Below are 20588 nucleotides of genomic sequence, written 5' to 3'. Positions count from 1 at the left end.
TTTAAATCAATAGTATTTAAAACAGTCATGTAAGTTCTTAACTACAGCTCTCTAATATTCATAGATCCTTTTTTGAGTGTACTCAGTCAAAATTAAACTTTATTTTAAGATACTGTACAATATACTTTACATTACTTCAGAGAACAATATTTAGTTCTGGTATTTGTATGATACTAAGTCAAACCTAAACTAGAGGCTATAAGTGAATTTTAGATTTCTCTCTCTCAAATGTCAATTTAAATGTGTTGCCAAAACCAAAAATAATTACAAACCTACACTGAAAATGGCTCACCTGCTAAAGTAGATGAAAATGAGTGTGTTTTACGAGTTAACAATGAATCACAGGAGGCAGTTTATGTAGAACTAAAATAATTCTGTCTTACTGCCTTGAGGGAGAAAGCCAATTTACAAAGAACAATAGAAATCACCCTTAATTAGTTGTTTATTTCTATTTTCAGAAGGACAGGGTATTGTTGTTGTTGGTATATTTAATACACTGTACGCTGAATTGTTGACTGACCACAATAGGGTGTGGGAGACACCCAGCTGCATGTAAATCTGGCAGTGGAGGTAAAAATACAGCTGCATTTTGGCTTTCAGAACTCTACTAGTATAGACCTGCTGACGTCCTAATATCATCAACAGCAAAAAAATGTCTTTAATACTAACAATTGCTTTCAGACTCTCTATATTTCTCTCAAGATTCCGTTTGTTACTACTTGGGATTCTACAACAATCCTTTCCACTGTGGTCCATCTCCTAAGCCTTCAAATATATCATATTATAGGATGCTTACTAAGAAAAAAGAAAAGAACTCAAAGAACTTGGGGCAAGTTCATCCTTACTGTAACAATGGAGTTACACCAATGACGCATCTGGCACTGTTCTATCTACAGTTGAGAGGAAGAAAATGATTATAATCTATTTTCCCCTCTTCAGTTATATTAACATAATTAAATACTAACCAAATATTTCAGCTAGTTCAAACTTGTATACAGAATAAACCAGCATAGAATGCAATGTGCACATCTCTCGTTATTGGGTCTGGCTGTACTATTGTTAACGATCACTATACATAGAAGATATGGATTATTTCTTTATGGAAAAAAACCCCTCCAAAGTAAAATCTTTGTCGGCAAAACACTCACCCTTTGTGACAGTATATTAAATTTTGGCAACTATGGCAAATATCTGGATTTCAAGATAGCATATCTTTGGGTGAAGACTTTGTTGCCAAAAGTTAAATGGAGCAAAAATATATCTGGATGCATAAAAAGGATAAAGGATAGAGCGGTAATGAAAAATAGTGGACTACATGAAAAGCAGAGCTGTATGAATAAATAACCATTACCTTGAGTGCCTACTATAACACTAATATGTGAAAAGAAAAATACAGAAACCCCCAACTAAAGCAACATAAAAAAACCTCCAACTTTGATGACACCACAAGACAATACACTGATGAATTGGCAAACAGAAAAGCATAATGCCACAGTCTGTATCTGATACTTATAAAATAATCAAGAACTGAACACAGTATCCATATCCATCCTGGGAGTGTAAAACATTCCTGATAGAATATTTCAGTCTTCAAAACAACAACAAAAAAGCTAAATTGCTGGAACTGTTCATGCAGAAACTATCATTCTGTTTCATTATGCAAAATGGAATTTCACTTTTAGACAACTATTTTGCCACAATACTTGATAACACATTAAGACAGGTAATGTTTTATTGTATTAATGTAAAATCAGCTAAATAGTCAGTCATTAGCATAACAGTATTCTGTATCAATATAGCCCTCTATTAAAAAAGAAAGGGGGGGAGAACCCCTCTTTAAAATTCAATTAACATTTTATTTTTATCATTTATTTTATTACATTTTATCAAGAGGAGAGATCTTACTTTGATTTATATAACCTATTAATCTGGACTCTCTTGGAATTCTGTAGTATTCCAGAATATCTACGCTATAAAGCATTCTGTATTCTTCTCCAGTCAAAGAAAAAAATGGTAAAATTTATTTTTTGAACAAAGAATGGGACATTAGAAGAACTTCATTTGATCTTATCTAGCACTTCTCATGCATACCAGGTTCCCTACTAAGTGCTAGGGTAATTGTTTCAGCTATAATAAATACCCATTTAATTTGCATAAAAATATAAAGTTTACATAAATTAAATCCTTTCTACTCTTAACATTTGTCAAATACAGATGAAAGTAGAATGTACACAAACAGTCACTGAACAAGTAGAATGATCTTTTCAACCTAACCATATTTTTACACTAAGGTTTTTTTCCCCTCCTCCACCTGCATGTTGGGAAAAATTATAACCCAAATGTACATGATTCAAACCGGTGAGAACATTTATAATGAATCAATAAAAACTAATGGAAAATAATTAGTATTTTTCTCCAGCAGAAGTTTTGGATCAACAGCATTAAGACAAAGCCAAACGCACCCTTCTCCAAAATCATCTAGCCTACCTCTAAGACATATCATCAAATATACCCAAACCCACTAAAAAGCTTTGAAATCTCAACCTCCCAAAAATCTTTAATGCACTGAGCAATATCATACTAAGTTCCTTATATTTGTGAATTAATTATAAAAAACTATGATTCTATCAGCACTTAATATGTCAAGAATTTGATGTTAATTTAAAAGTAAATATAGGGAGATATTTTCTTCCCCATGCCACATTTAAATAAAAAATCCAAAAATTTCCCCTTTCCTCACAAAAAGAACCAGAATTATTTTGAATTGTTATGAGTGTCTTCACTTTAAATGTATTCTTTCCTTAAAGAGTTAAATGTGAAACTATCTGTTCTTCTAATTTTGCACACTAGAGGAGACCTGTACTGGTCAGTTTAAATATTAATAAACAATTAAAAATATATTTACCTTATTAAACCAATACAAAATAGTCAAATTATGCTATGACAAACTTTAAGTTCTGTTATACTTAAATACTTTTTTAGGTGTTGCTACTCTGTTCAAAATTATTGCCTTTAAAATACCTATAAACTTTATTTGCTTAAAAAGTGCAGCTTTTCACACTTATCACAGATACCTTCATCTGTACATCACAGCTAAGCATAACAGTGCAAATTAGATTCTAATGAGAAAACATCAGTTGCTTCTTTGACAATCTTGCCATTCACTGATTTACTTCTAATGAAGACACACTCCAACCACCAAGCTCTCTGTGTGTTAAAGGTCAAAACACGTTCAAAAAATGCCTAGCAAAATCAAGGCAAATGGGAAGCCCGTAAAGAAACCTTTTCATAAAGTAGCTTGGCAATTAGAATAATTGTGCAAAAAGCCATCTTCAGTAAAAAGTAAAAGAAATTAAGCTGCCAGCACTGTAACAGGTTAGATGAAAATCAAAATTTAATGTATTCTCCCTTGTGTCATCTTGTTTTGTCAAGACATCAAATAGAATTGGAAAGTACAAAATAACAAGCCCTTGAGAAATCACAGAAGCCGACCTTTTTGATGTTGTTGGTTTACCTTGTTCTCAGTTATTTGAACAATGATGTTTCAGATTTAAGGGCAAGATACAGGCTAAAAATTAAAACATATCAGGTTATTGTTGTTGGTTGTTCCCCCCACCAATAAATGCAACATCTTACCTAATCAATGAAGGAATCATAAACCTGTGCAGAGATTAATGAGCAATTATGCTTTTGTTCACTATTTATTCTATTTGTCCTATATTCATATAGCAAACAGATAGTTTGTACACCACACTGCACTGACAAGGTTAAAAATAAAACAAAAGCTAGAAAAGAACTACTTGTCATTGTTATGCTACTCAAAAATATCTACACAATATTTACACCAGTTTTACAGATGAGTGTATGATAAACATTCCCTCCTCCCCCTTTCCATATTATTGGAAAATGAAGCTAATCAAGAAAGCACCTTATAAAAACAGCATAGCACAGGACATTTTAACTGAACCCTGAACTACGGCAACCAAATTTTCAGTAATACGGTTCTGTTTTCAATAAAACAAACTACTTATATAACTGGTCAAGACATTGGCCAAAAAATAACAAATTTAGCCTATGGTGTCAGGAATTTCTGACAGTTTCTCGGTGTGCGTATAGATAAAACTATCCCTGGTATTTCTTTTACCTAGCAAGAAGAAGGAAAAAACCCATCAGTAACTCATCTCATAGGAATAAACGTTTTCATAAATTAAGCCCAAACTCTATTTCTGTCAAGCATACATTTGGCTAGAACTGCTATAAAATGATTGTAAGACATATGTCTTAAGCAATTACGTCATGGCTTCGCAGCTCCCCAAACTTTTGGATGGAATAAGTCTCCTACCGTGAGACAGCCAGAGTGTTCAATCCTTTTAAATATAACAAAACATGTTACACTGAACCAGCCAACTATCTAGCTTCAGTATAGTCAAAAAAATTAACATGGAATAGCCATCATTTTCAAATACTAGCAATTCACAAAAACGGGCCTGTTAAAGGACTGCTCCACAATTAAATTGTGTGTCTTCTCTGCATCTCTCAGTGTCCAGGTAACAAATTTCACCTTGTCCACACACACCTGTTGACCTTTTCTCTTGTTTCCATTTCAGTACAGTCAGCTTCAACACTACTTCTATACATGTCAGTTTATATTGTCCTCCCTACTGAATCATGGGTCCTTTTCAATAATGCCCGTTTGATCTATTATAACTGGCAGATAATGGTCAGTTTGGTTGTTTGGTAATTATTTACATGGCAATATTAATTTTACTGAGAGTTATGCTTTCAAAATTTGCATAGGAGTTTTGTGATGTAGCCTAATGTGTTGTATTCACTTCAGCACGTATAAATCTAGAAAGCCAAGGTCTTACATTTTATTTTTCATGTCACTTCCATTGTATCTGATACTATTCATGTTTAGTCAAGCTAAAGTTGGATTGTCTGGACAGAGGATATCTTAGGGCTTATCTTTTTTTTATTTAAAGAGAAAAAGATGACACTGTTTTAAAAAAGAGGGTAAATAAGTACAGTGAAGTGCACCTTTAGAAAACACCCTAACTATAGCAAACAAAATATTTCAAAGCATCCCTACCTATCACAAGCTTTCTGATAATGTATGGTTTACCAACTCAATAAGGTTACGCAACACTGCATGCCTTTAGATGCATTCTTTGAGTCAGTTGAGATTTAATTAAGATCACAGCCTCCAAAATCCCTGTCAAATGAAAATTCACAGAAGACAATACACTATATATCCTCATGCAGATAGTCTCCATTCCATGCTCCGGAATAACATAAGTTAATCCTCGTTTCTATGGTGGCAGACAAAAGTTCACTAATTTTGTTTTCTTTTGACACTTGTGTTGTTTTCTGTTTTATGTCATGGGATCATTCCTTTTTGGGAGGGGGGGCACGACAATTCAGAGCAAATCTGTCTGAATATGGCAGCTGGCGTTTTTTGACAAGTCTCACAGCTCTACTGTGATGTCATCAAGTTTTCATAAAATTAACCCCTCCTTGCAAGAATATCACTTTCTGTCCATTGGGGAAAATGGGATGAGGGCAATGGACAAAACATAAAAATTGCCTTGAGTTTGGACTTGTGTATTTTAAAAAAAGGTTAAAGCTACTAATGATATTACTTTCTAATTAATATCCAACTTTTAACAAGGAATTACCCTGCCTATGTTTTATTTTTACATGTGAGGTGTTCTGAAATCTTGAAAGCAGCACATTGAATTTCAATATGATTCCCCATCCTGATGATACCAATCTCTATTTTAGGGAAATGCCTTTAGTTTTTCATCAGATGTATAAATATTCTGATATTAGCCACTGTATATAAAAGAATATTATTTTAAAAGGAAAATTGCTGACAATTTACCTTGTCCAAGTATATTTCTATTTGCATTATCTTAATATCTGGTTGCTTATCTCATGGTTTAGAAATGACAGGTGCTAGAAGTCTTTTGTTTGACAGGCCACTACACAAATAACTGTCTTGCTTGAAAGGGCTAATGCACTACTAATGAACAATAAATCAACTTTGATTATAAAGTGTCAGACCAATCAGTTTTCAGTTCAGCTCTATCACATTCTAGGCCAAGTCAGTTACACTCTTTAGTCAGGATCTGGGTTTAATTTTTACATCCTTAACAATTACATTTTTAAGGTAGTCACAGGTAGTCATTTAAAGCCCTCCGAAAACATATCTGCCAATCGATGGGAATAGAGGCATTTTAACAGTTCCAACACAGAAGCAGTGCTTTTACAACAATTTCTTATATTTCCACTGTGATAAATACACAATTCACAAAGGGCACATCTACACTGCAGTGTTATTTCGAAACAACAGGGTGAACTCCTACACAGCAAGTCCGTTATTTCAAAATTATTTCAAAATAACGGGATTCTTATTCTGGAATAACAAGCCCTCATTTCATGAGGAATAACGCCTATTTCAAAATAGATATTTTAGGAGTTATTATTCTAAAATAGCTTATTTCAAAATAAGTGCATAATACAGACATACCCAAAGAGATAGAAGTTCTACACCCATAAATTATATATGTACATACCATTAATATATTTTATAATATGCAGGCATAAACATACACACTTGATTCAAAATATTTAAGATATCTGATGTTTGTATCGTAAATATGACAACTAAGGGCCCAATCCTGCACTTTCTTACCATGCATGCTACTTACATTTATTTCAGCGAAGCACCTAACATAGCTAATAACCCACATGCATAATGCTCCTAGAATTGGGTCCTTAAGGGCTAGTCATGAAAGCTAGCTTTGATCCAATGAAATATAAGTTTTTATTTTGTTTTTTAAGAAGTAGACTACCATGTTTAACTTACATTTTACTAGAGATAAACTTCAGTAATTTATTTTACTTAACATTTCAACACTGACAGCTAGAATAAATCCAACTATTTAGTTTCATAAACAGATCTTAGTCACCCCTTGAATGATTCACACTTCCTGCTGCCAAACTTGTTTTTGTTAAAAATGAAGAAACTGTCATTTTCAGAATGCTGACATCTATTAAAATAAATACACAGAATTTTAAAGCTATTTTGCCTACACTTTCTGAGTGCGGGAATAATTTGACCTGTTCAGTATTTCCTTAAAACATGCAGGGTTTGAAAGAGTTAATTCCAAAGAGGAAGACTGTATATGCACTTTGCTCTAAACTTACCACCCACTTCCTAAGGGTTCCCTCCTCCTCACTGCCACCAGACTAGAAAAATCATCTCATTTGCACTGCAATACTGTATTGCAACGCTGACACTTCACTTGGCTACATTTAGATCCTGTTACACATGTATTTCACTAGAGTTCATCACACTAGTCAATGTCAAAAACAAAGCTCACTCACTTAATTTCACATAGCAAATTTACTGGCAAATAAATTCAGCAACCACAGTGCCTGACATTTAAACCTCACAAAGTATTTTACCTCATTTGTGTGGTGGTTTAGTTCACCTGCCCTCTTCCCCCAAACTGCAGTCATTTTAGTTAGGATAAAAATCGTCCAGTCAGATATGGAAACTATCAGAATGAAAAGAGCAATAACCATTCTATTTGTTTTCTATGTCTATAACAAGATATAAAAAAAGCACACAACATTCCCTTTTCTTATATGTAATTATTTACCAAGGGCTTTGAAAAATTCCTGCGCTGGATGAAAATAAAACATAGCTTAAAAGCTGCAATAAATGTTAAAAAAAATTATAAAGACTTCAGAGATATAAACATTATTTTTCAAGCTCTGGCATATTTCTGAAGAGTTGAGAAACAGGCCTGTTCACTGTAGCTACCTATTCCTTTCCCCCAGTTTTGTCTGAACTGATTCTACTTACTGCCTTCAGGTGATAAACAAAGATTAAAAAAGAAAAGAAAAGTTTAAAAAGCAATATGCCTCTTTATTCCTACATATGCAAAATTAAACGGTCATGCTGTGCACAAGTAAGATACCAAAAAAAATTCACAAAATCAATCATATTGACAAACCTGACAAACTCCATTTAGCTGCCACCACAAACAGAGTGCTGGGCCATGAAGCTCTATTAAGCCTTGTTGTACAGTCTTTAGCTTCCTCAGGTTACAGACAGATTGCACGCGCAAGGGTGCTCCTGAGCTGACAAGATGCAAAACTACCCAATCAGCCACGCCCTTCTCCACCAATCACAACCAGCCTCTAAACATAATCAGTTCAAACACCCTTACACAATAGGGCTCCTTTTTTTTTTTTTAATACTGCCGGCAGGTGAAATAATGCTTTTGTGAAATAACGCTTTTGTCTCTAAAGCAACTACAGTTAATTGCTGTTAACCCTTTGACCTGACTATGCATGTGTCTGCTCTCTAAAAAGCATGGCAAATAGCAGGCATTTACCCTTAATCAAACAGCTGTTAAGAACTATTCTTTAACAAATAATTTTTTTTTAAAAAAAACCCATACTTACTGACAAACTGTTCAGGATCATAACCTTTAAGAGCAATCTATTTTGCAAAGAGTAGATGCCCTGAAAAAATTCCCGCTAACACAATGGTTCATAACAATCATTTTTAAATTGGATGGAATCAAAGGACCAAACAGCTTTAGAGAAAAATGCCCTCCTCCCCACTTAGAAAACAGACTTTTCAATATAAAAACTTCTCATGTTTTTACCAAGGTTGAGTATTTCTGTTTGCAAAAGAATATGCATGAAAAAAACAGAAAACAACAAACAGCTCCAAAAGAAGTTTGTACAAATGATTACTGTGTCTAGACTGTAAATGGAACTACCTTCCCCTCTTTCTTTCACAAACAAAGCAAAGGGAAATTAATCACAGTCCAGAATGGTAAGATGTTAAAATCTATCAGAAAGCAAGGATGCATCTATTGTATCATTCAGATCAGTGTTCCACAAATGGGAGCTTTATCTGTGTGTTCTTAAGACAGTCAAAAGAACATTTCTGAGTTTAGTGGAAGTGAAACACTTTGGGTCTGTGGTACATTTGTAACACTAGGGCTAGTGGTTTCATGTAATTCAAAACAAGTCCTCTTGACATCTCACATGTTCAAGCTCAAAAAAATACTTTTTTGGCCCATGTCTTTAGAATGAAAAAACATTGTTATTGTGCTGTCTCTAACCTATGGATAGGAAGGAACTGCTTCAACAACCTAGTCTAAAAACCTATAATAAATAACCGGCTTCATCTGTGTCAATAATATTAAGTAAAATGTCAGTGATTGTTTTTAGTATTTTTATTCTTACAGTATCTAGATATGAAATTCATTTAAAAAGGAAGTTAAGACACACGTAAATGAAGAATAGAACCACATTAATAACATTTCCACTGCAATCTCACTTTATTTGCAAGAGTCAAGGAACGTCAGACCACAGACCTATTAGTGATGCTGCAAAAGAACCTCGCAAGAAGCAAAGACAAAGGACTCAATTTAGTGACAACTTAAGATCTGATGTTAAACGGGATGTGATACGGATTGCTTTCCACCCTAAAGTGTTTTCATGTCAGATAACAAATTTATTAATGGGATTTTTTTCAGGTCAGAAACAATCTGACCCCACCCTCTTATGAATGTTTAATAAGGGACTAAGGGCATCTTTTGAAAGACCCTAAATCTTCCAGAAAAAGCCTCAATGATTCAGAAAGATCCTGCCTCTTAAAGGCACACACAGAAATTGAAGGACAGGTCAACACATAAATGGCATAGAAACGGATGATGTTTGTAAATATCACATATGATGAACCAAAATATTATATACAATCACACAGAGAATTTAAAAATAAACACTTCCTAGAGATGATATTATGAATTTAACAACATGCTGCACTTAGAATGCTTTCTATCCAGCGGCCTCCCAAGTACCGTTGACTGCCACAAACCGTATGAGATTATTGCAAATACAAGGGTTCTTAGGTTTTTCAGTTTTTTCTCTTGCGGAACACTGCCTGCCCCATTCATGGTCAAATAACATCCCTCTGGCAACTAGAGAAATAGTTTACATGATCAAATAACATTTTAAAAGTGTTTCATGTATTTTAGCTTCTTTTAATAGTATTTAAGCAGCAGAAAACAAGGAAGGGAGCTAGGCATCACATGATCGGGCACAGCACTCCAAAGACCAGTAGTAAGTAGTTCATGAACCACAGTTTGGAAAACTCTGATCTAGTTTCTATGGTTGGATGCAAACTGTTTGACAATCACATCACCTGAATTGTGATTAAATCTCTTTAATTTTTGTTTTCAGAAACAGCCACATAGTGCAACAAGGAAGGTCAGATGGTTAGTTCTGTCCTCAGTTTCACCATTACCACAATCCTCTGGACAGTATTAAGGTGCTACTGTGTCAGCAAAGAATTGGGTCTATAAAGTTAGCACTTCATTTGAGGCACATACCATCATCTCTTTTTCATAAGCAATGAAAGATGTGATCTAGTGAAAGGTGTGATCTAGCGGCATAAGCTCAGGACTGTGAGCTAGGGGCTCCGAATTTATAATCTTGGCTCTGATACTAGCTTCCTCTCTGACCTTCAACAAATCACAGATTTTTTTTAATTTTTACTTTTAAAGTAACCAACAATCTTGAGCCCCTAAGTTTTAAGAGCTTCACTTCAGAGATCTGTGCGTCTCTTTTTAGAATTGCTGAGCACCCCCCACTTCAAGTGACATTAGTGGCCTTAGCATCTTCTTCTGTCTCCCCCAAGTACAAAATGGGGACAGTGTTATTTACTTGCGTTTCTGGGGTGTCATAGTGAGTGATGTTTTTAAAACGGTTTGAAGATGAAAAGTGCCATTTAAAATGCTAAGTGCTGCTGGCCAGTAGTATTTTTAAAGCACTTCCTATAAAAGCTTCATACCTACAAACTCAGTAACGGACTGCTATGAACCAGAATTCCCAGAGCAACAGAGGACAGCCATGGTTCAGTAGGGTCACAAGAAAATACAGCCAGCAAATATTGCAGAAGACCAGGAAAAACAGCATTAGGATAGTGAGAGAGCTCTTGAATATTGATATTGAATACTGGGTATAACTGGCACATGGATATCAGAGAAGTAATACACGAATAGGAAATGAAACCTAGACATGATGCCTTGGGACAAATGAGGAGTCCTTGCTGGTTATTTGGCACTGGACTCAATTAAATAAAATTCATGATAGTAGGTGAAACTTTGTGGGTCAAATATAGCACAAAAAATTGGTATCAAGGCCCAGAGGAGGAGATATACAGCACAGGTGAACACAGTGAAAGAGACGGTTTTGTTACATTATTATTACTAAACTGCGTGCAGCAGGGTTGAGTTCCATAGCTCTCTGCACAGAGAGATATCCATTTTTGTTTCCCAGCATGAGACTGTGGGACAGATTCTGCTCTTGTTTACACTGGTGTTAAGTCTGGAGCAATTTTTGTGACCTCAGTGAAGGTACTCACGACTTACACCAGTATAAATAAAGCAGAATTTGGCCCAGTGCATGATATAACCCAGGAAAATTTTATGTTTTAGTCTGGGCCATTCCATGTACCACAAGGGGGGAGAGAACTGATCACTCAGGCTACATCTATACTGCACGATTATTTCAAAATAAACTATTCCAGAAGAAATACTCCGAAATAACTTATTTCAAAATAGTGCTTCTACTCTACAGAGAAGCCTGGAAATTAGTCTGAGACAGGCTCCCCTAATGTGGGTGTGCTACCTTGACTTAGAGCCCCAGGAAGCACTGGGGAGCAATTACTCTGAAAGGCATAAGGGAGGAGCTATTTTGAAATAGCAGCAGTGGAGTATCCACACTACTGCTATTCTGATATAGCTATTTTGGAAGAGGTGTTCTTCCTCATGGAATGAGGTTTACAAATGCCCAATAAGATGCCTGTTATTTCAAAATTATTTTGGAATAACGGGCTAACTGTGTAGATGCACACATAGTTATTTCGGAATAAGGGACATTATAACACTGCTGTGTAGATGTACCCTCATGTAACAGGTTAGTAGATGGAAGAAAAAAAATCAGACATATAGGAACAAATCTAACAAAAAATGTTTGTTATTAACAGAGTATGAGAAAGCTACAAGAAAAACTGCTAATAATATTGAGGGGTTTTCCTGTTTGATTTTTCTCTGCTTTTTTTGTTGTATATTTTGTGGTATTAATTCCCCCACTCCTTTTATCTACTCCTCTCCCTCCCCCACCAAAAAAAGGTTACAACAGGTTTCCCCATATTTCAAGATGCACTGATCTTGAGAACAGTCAGAAAAGGTAAGCCCATAACCATAGGCTTCTTCGCCTCTGTGTTGAGATGTGCACCAGCCTAACCAATGTGATGTGGGTTTTTTTTTTATCTGGGTGGATTTACAGTGGAAACAATGATGTTATAAATAGCACTATATTTTGAAGAGATTCAGCCAATTTGATGGCCCACCAGTTTTAAAAACAAAACAACACAAACTATGACTTATAAGTGCTATGATCCAGGCTTTTTTTTTTGGTGCGGATTTATAATCACATTTTCCTAGTCCTTTTTACTTTCCTTGTTGTTGTTGTTTAAAGACCTATACACACAATTGGGGGGAAAAATCACTGACTGAACAAGAAACAGTGAAACCAGTTTTCATAAAAAGTGCTGGAAGATGCACAAAGCAAACTTTTTGTATTCACTGTTAGTGATTTTAGATGTTAAAAATACTTTCAGGCAGAGGTATGAATTTAAGATGACTGTCCCCCTTAAAAAACAAAACCCTATCTATTCACAGGACTGTTAAGTAGTCAATATAATATCAATATTGTTTGTATCAATGTTGTACCTATTTTGATAGGGAGCTAATTATGTTGTTTTTCCTTATTGTCGATGCAGATTTGGCTTGAAGAAGACATTTTATCTCCTCTCAATGTTGTACAATGGTTTAAATTTCACTTCATGACATGTGTTAAATTACCATTCACATCTTCATTTAATGCAACATTTTATAATGCCAGTGTTACTAGTTAATTTATATATACACAGCAGGATGTGTCAACATTCAGGTGAGTTATGACTATGATTGTGCAGGAGTTATGGAAGTCATTTCAGCAAATTATGGTTGCCTTTAAACATAAAAAAATTAATAATGAATCAAGCATCCCAGGTAAAAAACAAACTGTATTTAATTGCAGCCCCCTCATCCTTAAAATAAGTAAAACAAATAAAAATGGCAACCATCTCACTCTGCGTTCATATTTGTTTGACTTAATAAACTGCCATCTTCTTTCTCTATAAACTGTAATATCTTGTTTCCACCATAAAGTACAATTTATTAGCACACTCTTATACCAGCAGGTCTGCATCAGTTACAGCATACCAAGTGTGCATGGGCATATTTCCTAAATTATTTTTCTGCCCCAAAGTACACAATATATTGAAATGTAATCACCACTAAACGCTCTCTGTTACTTCCTTTAATGATTTGAGATCACATTTATGTCACGTACAGTAGAGGGAATGCAGCAGTTGCCATTACAAACTTCATTATTTGCCTCACGTTGACACATATTGGTACTGGAGAGACCACAGAGTCACACACAGAATAGGAATAACTATGGGGAATGTCTGGTAGCAAATAGCAAAAGCTCACTTTAAGAAGGTGACCACTTTATACTGTGCATCAACCACCTATGATAAGGGGAAAGAAAACAGGTATTTTGCCATTACATCAAGATTGCCAGGATACAAAAAATAAACTTCAATCTTTAAAAAAATATATTTATTACGCCAAAACTGCTGAACTCCTGGCCCTTTGAATAAGGCTAGCTCCTACGAAGACTAAGTGTAACTGATTGTAAGGTCAGACGATGTAAGGTTTACCTTCCCTAATGCCAGAGGTTTTACACTCTGATGTAGAAATCAAACGACCCTCTGATACTTAATACAACTATGTGAAAAACTTATTTTTATATATACTGCCCTCTACTGTAATTCTGTTTCTATTCAAGAGACTTACTGTTTCACCTCTTTCAAGAAATAACTAAAAAACGTGTAAGAAATTACATATACTTAGACAATAACTGAAATATATAAATTGCAACAGTTTTAAATAAAAAGAAAAAATTGAGTGAAATATGGCACCTTTAATGTAAAAATGCACATTAGTCTATTATATAGCTCACTCACACACAGCATAGGAGTGCCAAACTATATATTTTAGCCTGTCTAGGAGAATAACCTGTATTACTGTTGGGCATCTTGCCATCTTTTACTCACTCTCCTGGGAAAGCACGTCGGCATATTTTCAATAAAACACCTTCTTAGCTGTAATGGGCCTCTGTTCTCATTTCAGTGGTCCCTAAGGTTTCATGATACAGTATATTTAGCTGACGCTCAGTTCAAGTTTTCCTCCAGCATTCAAATATACATAATTAAAAAAAAGCTAAAGAGATTTCTCTTATCTTTTGTTTAAAGAAGAAAAAAGCTAATTTTATAAAAAAAATACGATAGTCTGGTTTATTTCCTAAATAAACATTCATCCCACTGAACTGCAAATTTAGGTGGAGGCATATAAAGAAGCTATGCTGTGATAGTGCTGCTGGTCCTATATGAAGAGGGAGAATTTTCAAAGCAGTGCCTTGGGATTTTAGCATTCCTGTTAAAGTTAACAGGTGTGTTTATAGCTACATCTCCACTGAAGGGTTTAAAATGAGCTTTTAAGATGAAAAAATGAAGCACATCACTAAGTTCCAAACTTTACCGATTATCTTGCTGTGTCCTCTAACAGGAGAGGTGACTGAAAATCAGCCAGAAATACATGTGGAAGCCCTTTGCAAAAATAACTGAGTGGCTTGAAAACTTCTGTGGACAAAACTGCCTCTCTCTAGGCTTCCACTACTGGGATTACCTTTCAGAAATTCTCCTTCAGATTGTCCTGGATATTAGAGAAGAATGAACATGATGGAAGGCCTTCTAGTGCAGTCACCTCCCTCCAGCATTGCAAGGTATGGGAAACTGTCCCAATCTGGTTTCTTCTGTGATCATGGGCACAAGCTGGGAGGGGGGAGAACAGGCAGTAATATCAGACCTCCACCTCTCAGGGATACAAGTTCACCTCCTGTTGCTGAGCTACCTGAAATTCTCTCTTCTTTGTTGGCTTCCTAACTCTGCTTTTACAGGTCAGCTCCAGCAGAGATGGCATATTCTGGGAGTCATGGGAGGTTGCACAGAGGAACACGCAGAGGAGGAAATAGCTGGCCAAGTATTCACTAGGTCCTCAGAAGTAATAGCAGCGTCAGTGTCTTACAAGCATGATGGAATCAGTAAATAGGGGTTAGAATGAGAAGCCTCTACAGGTTCCAATAAGTATCCAAACGTCATGACTCTGTTCTGAATTTGGAACCTTTGGGGGGTTCTCCCACTTCTTTAGATTTGTTTTTGCAACACTGGCCTTTTTTTTTTTCCTGCTCTTATATGTCACAATCCTGTGTTGCTGTAACAAAATATTGGCACATATTAAACGTGGCATCACAGACTGTGGTGCGTTAAAAAATTCACTTCCAATTAAGTGAAGTCCTGCCCCTCAATCAAATGGAAGAGGACTCCTGCCTGCCGGCAGTGTTTCTGAATGATGATCATGTCTATCTGAACTGGCTACTGCATATTGCAATCCTTAAGTCAGAAGAAAGAGATGACTCCTAAGGGTTCCGTGATCCCAGGCTGGGTCCTCCTCTTTTAGCACAACTGGCCAACAATAGGTAGTCAAAAGCCTGGCCTGGCAGGCCAAGTTCCTCCTTCTTGTGTGTGCAGCTGCTGCCCCCTCTGTGTGCTGGCAGTCTGCAGGCCGCAGAGAGCACTAAGTCACACAGTACCGCTGAATCAGCAGGGAGAAGGCAGAGCTACAGTCAGTTTCAGCAAGAAGCTGTGGGACAGGAAGGAGCTGTGAGGTGGACCTCCTGGCTCTCTGTCCCGTCAATGCTTGTCTTGGTCCCTGAAGTACAACCAGCACACCCGGGGCCTCAGTGGATTCTTGATTCCAATGGTCTGTATTCATAGCCTCCCCCATTCTCATCTACAGCCCAGAATCCTGGTCATAATGCAACACATATGACAATGAATGTAGAATGCAGCAGATTTTTGGTCTGGTAGGAGAGGGATTGGATGGGCTGACCAAATAAAGTCCCGCCAAATGTCGGAACAGCACTGGAGTCCCGCAAAATAAATAGTATTAAAAAGTTCATTTTTTTTCTGCCAAAGAGATCTGAAGAGTCGGAAAAAAATACCTATCATACAGCAACATATAAAAAGTTATTAGTACTTACATATTCAAACTTTTGCCTTCAGGAGACCTAAAGCATGTTATTCAAACTCTGGAGACACAAAATGACTTGATCTTTCACTGAATTGTAGCCATTTCTGGGGTGGAACACAGCAGCTGCTTAACAGTGCAGTACTGTGCAATAATTCAGGACACCTGAAGCGAAGAATCCTGTACTCAAATGAAATTGCAGGGTGGATAAGCAGGCAGAATGCAACTACTCAAAGTGTAATTTGGTAAGGACCGATGGCTCTGACACCCTTATTCTTGCAAAAAAGCTGTATGGTATTTTAACTTTAAAATCCAATTAACTATTTTGGGGAGGGGAGGAATTCTGATTTTTAAAGAGCATTCCTAACAATATAGAGAGAATGCATTGGTGCTACAGTTAAAAAAAAATCTAAAAATTGTATGAAACAGTAATACTAAAATTTCCTGGATTTGCTGACATATTCCTCATAACTCATAATGAAAGAGTAAAAATGCAGTGTAAATTCTCCTCTCTTAAGGGTACATCGACACAGCAGAATTAAAGTTGAATTAAACGACACAACTTGAGCTCCATCAATTGCATTGCTAAGTCAAAATAGCTTCCTTTGGCTTTTGGCGCTGTCTACACAGCAGGAAGTTGAAGGAAGAACACTCTTCCTTCGACGTCCCTCACCCCTTGTGAAACAAGGGTTGCCGTGAGCTTGTGTAAGAAGTCCTCCAGCTTGACATTATTTTGAAATAAAGCCTTGTAGTGTAGACACGCACTACGTTATTTTGGAATGTCAGTTATTCCGAAATAACGCTGCTGTGTAGACATAGCCTTAGAAGTTCCCTAAACAGAAAAGTCTCTCTTGTTAATCAGTTTTCATCTTTAACATATATTAGTTTTGAAGAATCCTAGGGCATAATTGTGTGTCTTGGCTAGGCACATTAATATCTATTCTCTTCAGCTTCTGATTTCTTTAACTAGACAATTTACTATTTGACAACAGTGTACTTATTGGTCTATTTCACAGCTTCAGCATCTTGATGCAAAATCTAAACCAGAATGGAGTGAAAGGGCCCAGTTGGTTACAGACTGTTACCTTGGGAATGTGCAACTTTCAATTCCCAGCTATGGTTTCAGACATCTGCATGCCTGATACTTATCTGGAAAGTGAAATTTGCATGCAAGCAAGGTGCTGAGATAAACTGACAAACTGATGCACTAGTGAGGTCACAGACACGAGGAAGTGGAGCTACCCCATTTCCTCCAAAATCTACAGAAATCAGCCGTCAAACCTGGAGGGAAAAAAAATGAGCCGAGCAGACTCTTTAGGGTTTCCTGCTGCTCTGCTTGTCAAGACTCACCAGGGGTTGATATGGAAAATAAAGCAGCTCTCCTCTTGGAGTTGATACTATTGCCAGCACTTCCTTCCCTTGGACTGTGTATTCCCCTTTTCCTGATCCTTTCATTTCTCCTTTTTGTGTCAAGTGCTGTACTCCTTGCTCTATCCTCACCTACTACCAAAATCTGTGCCTTTACTCCTCCTTCCTTCTAACCCCATCCCTTGGGCCTCTATTCCCTTCCAGCTCCATCCCTCTATCTTGCTACATCTCTTTTCTCCTCTGAAATTCTGTTCCCATCTCTTTTCTTGCAGTATCTTCTTCCTCCTTTTCCCAAACGCTTTCATCCTGCAAACTACATCTTCCTTTCCACTTTCAAACGTTGCTACACTTGCCTAGAACTCAAGCTTCATCTACCTTACTTTCCACACTACTCTCCAATTGTTCCCCTTTTCACATGCCTCACCTTCTGCTAATGTTATCTCTTCTTCCCTTCTTGTTCTCTATCTCAGCACATAACTGTCCTCTCTTTTCCCACCCTCCAATCCATACTGCTGGGAGATGCCCGCACTTGGTTTTTGTTATCACTACTCCTCAACTCCTCTGGTTGGATCCTCACTCTGTGAGGAAAGCTTACGGGTAGGGATGTAAGTGACTAGTTGAGTCACAACTTGACTACTTACTCGCTTCCCTCGCTTTGCTGCCTCCGTATCAGAGGCAGAAGGGGGGGAAGGAGGAGCTGGGTGGGATCTGGTTGAAAAACTCATTTCCTCAGCACTGTCTCCGTAGTGCGGGGCAGGGGAAGGGAGATGGGAATGGCAGGGGGCGGGTCCTAGGGCATCATGAGCCGGAACCTGACTTGTGCTGCCTGGGGAGCCAACCCCGCTGCAGCTCTGCTCTTCAAATTTACTAAGAGCCACTGCAGGGTTAGCTCCTGGGGGCGGCGTGAGCTTGGACCGAACACTCCAGCTCGGGCCACGCCTGGGACGCTGCGGCTCTGCACTTCAAATTTAGTAAGAGCCCACTGGGGGTTACTACTTGAGTAGTCAATTAACCTATAGTTAACATCCCTGCTTACAGCTAGAGGTTCGGAACGTGATTCAGCAAGGTGACAAGAGATGTTCCCAAAGTTAGAGGGAGAAATTCTGGCGGGAGGTGGCGACTTTCCATAGCAACAAATACTCTGTGAACGCTAAGCCCATCCAACCACATTTGGAAATGAGTCACATGACTTCGCTGGGAAGAAGAAAACCTCTAATGTTGTGCCAGGCCAATTCATACAGGCTCAGTTCGAATCTCTGAGTGACAGGCTCAAAGGTAAAGTCCATGGTCACTGAGACAAAGGTCCAACTTTAACAGGTTTCTCAGCCACTCGTTTAATGGCTCTTCTGCACTTCTATTATAAACCAGAATTTTCCAGGTGTTTATTACTCAGCTCTAAAAATTGGCTCTGAGCTGAAGTTTGGCAATGTGTCAGCCTAGGAGTGAATTTTATTTTTGCCAATGCTGCACTTTAAAAAACTGACCCTGTTTTGGCCGACATAAAAAAAAAAAGAGTCGGCTTTGCTCTCTCTGCAACATCAGTGAGGCAACAAGTCAACACTGTAATATTGTCAACTTTACAGATTTAATGCCTGAAATCGCTTTGAAAGTGAAGAGTGGTATGGAAGTGCTAATTATTAACTATTATTATTACTGATGAAGTTGAACAAAAGAGAAGAAAACAAAAAAAAATGATGGGAACATGCAGCTTCATTAGAAACAGGAAGAAAGGCAAAAAAGCATCCAATTCTGAAAATACTTAAGCACATGAGTAACTTTAATCACGTGCTTAAGTGTTTGCAAGAATACACCCTAAAGTTGAACTATGAAAGAAAGACATTAATATAGAAGATTTCAACTTTCTAGGAAAGTAGTTCAGATACAAAAACATGTGAAGGATACATGAGTAGTGGGCTTCCCTAAGCTAGCTCTGCTGTAGCATTATCATTAGTTTTAAATAAAGTTGAATTTAGCACTTACTAGGGTCTTGATCCTGCACCACTGGCATTGCAAGCTTTGCCATTGACTTCAACAGCACAAAAGATCAGGATTTAGAGGTGCTACTGAGCAAAGTCCTTCATTTGGCTATAGAAGAGATAGAGCAGGGACAGCAACTTCTTCATGCTCAGCTTGCTCGTCACTTGGAAAATCCATCTGTAGAGATGCCCAGGCAGTTAAGGGCCTCTCTCTATTAACACAATGAGGATGGATGTTAATTAATGCTAAATGTATTGATGGGGACAGGCGGCTGCTAAGAATGATGGACGGGATTCTCAAAAGGTGCCAAGAGAAATGCTCTGGGAATTATTTCGAGGAATTTCTATAGCATGTGTTATATCGGAGGTCAGACTACAGGACCACAATGGACCCTTCTGGTTTTGGCATCTATAAATCTATTAAGAGTCCAACACCTGTAGGCTTTTTGAAAACCTTCCTAGACTGATACCACAAAATTCATTTTATGCAGACACCTTAATTTTATTCTGGGCTGTATACAGCGTGGTTAAGCAGAGACAAAGAAAAAACAATCCCCAATACACAATCTCCAGAGCCCTCTCTTCATTATCTTTTTAGTTTATTGAGGATTTTATAAAAGCAAAAGCTATGGTCAGAAGTTCTTCACAGGAAACAGAAGCGGGGGGAGGGGGGGAGGCAGCAAACTATTACCAGGAAGCCCTTTCCTTTGGGAAGCTCTTGTAAGGTGAGATATCATAGCAGTGTGAATAGGTCATCAATGCCACTTTCCAACACAGTAAAAAGAACAATGTATCTTTCCGAAAACTTCCCGATCACCTCAGTGGCAGTTATTTAAATGCAATCAACAAGCAAAATGATTTTAAAATTATAATGTAGTTAATAAGGCAGCATCACAACAACTGCGAACTCATTAAAATATTGGAAGAAATTTAAGAAAAGTTGCTGAATTTC

The 20588-nt window shown here is 37.1% G+C and overlaps 1 protein-coding gene across 48 annotated transcripts in view; it reads right to left on the bottom strand.

The window, feature by feature from the left end:
• The window catches only part of FOXP1 (forkhead box P1), a 561728-nt gene that overhangs the window by 101264 nt on the left and 439876 nt on the right, over nt 1–20588 (bottom strand). The window contains exon 1 of one of the 48 annotated variants that reach the window (XM_075938639.2): nt 8025–9398. The exons of the other annotated variants lie outside the window; for them this stretch is intronic. The gene's annotated coding sequence lies outside the window, so the exon portion shown is untranslated. Of the gene's footprint in view, nt 1–8024; nt 9399–20588 lie in introns of those variants that run through there. 48 annotated transcript variants of the gene reach the window in all.

This window comes from Pelodiscus sinensis, chromosome 11, assembly GCF_052426305.1.
Source record: "Pelodiscus sinensis isolate ZL-2025 chromosome 11, ASM5242630v1, whole genome shotgun sequence".
Lineage (NCBI taxonomy): Eukaryota > Metazoa > Chordata > Testudines > Trionychidae > Pelodiscus > Pelodiscus sinensis.
The sequence above is the reverse complement of the archived record's forward strand: the minus strand, read 5'-3'. Positions and strand labels throughout refer to the sequence as shown.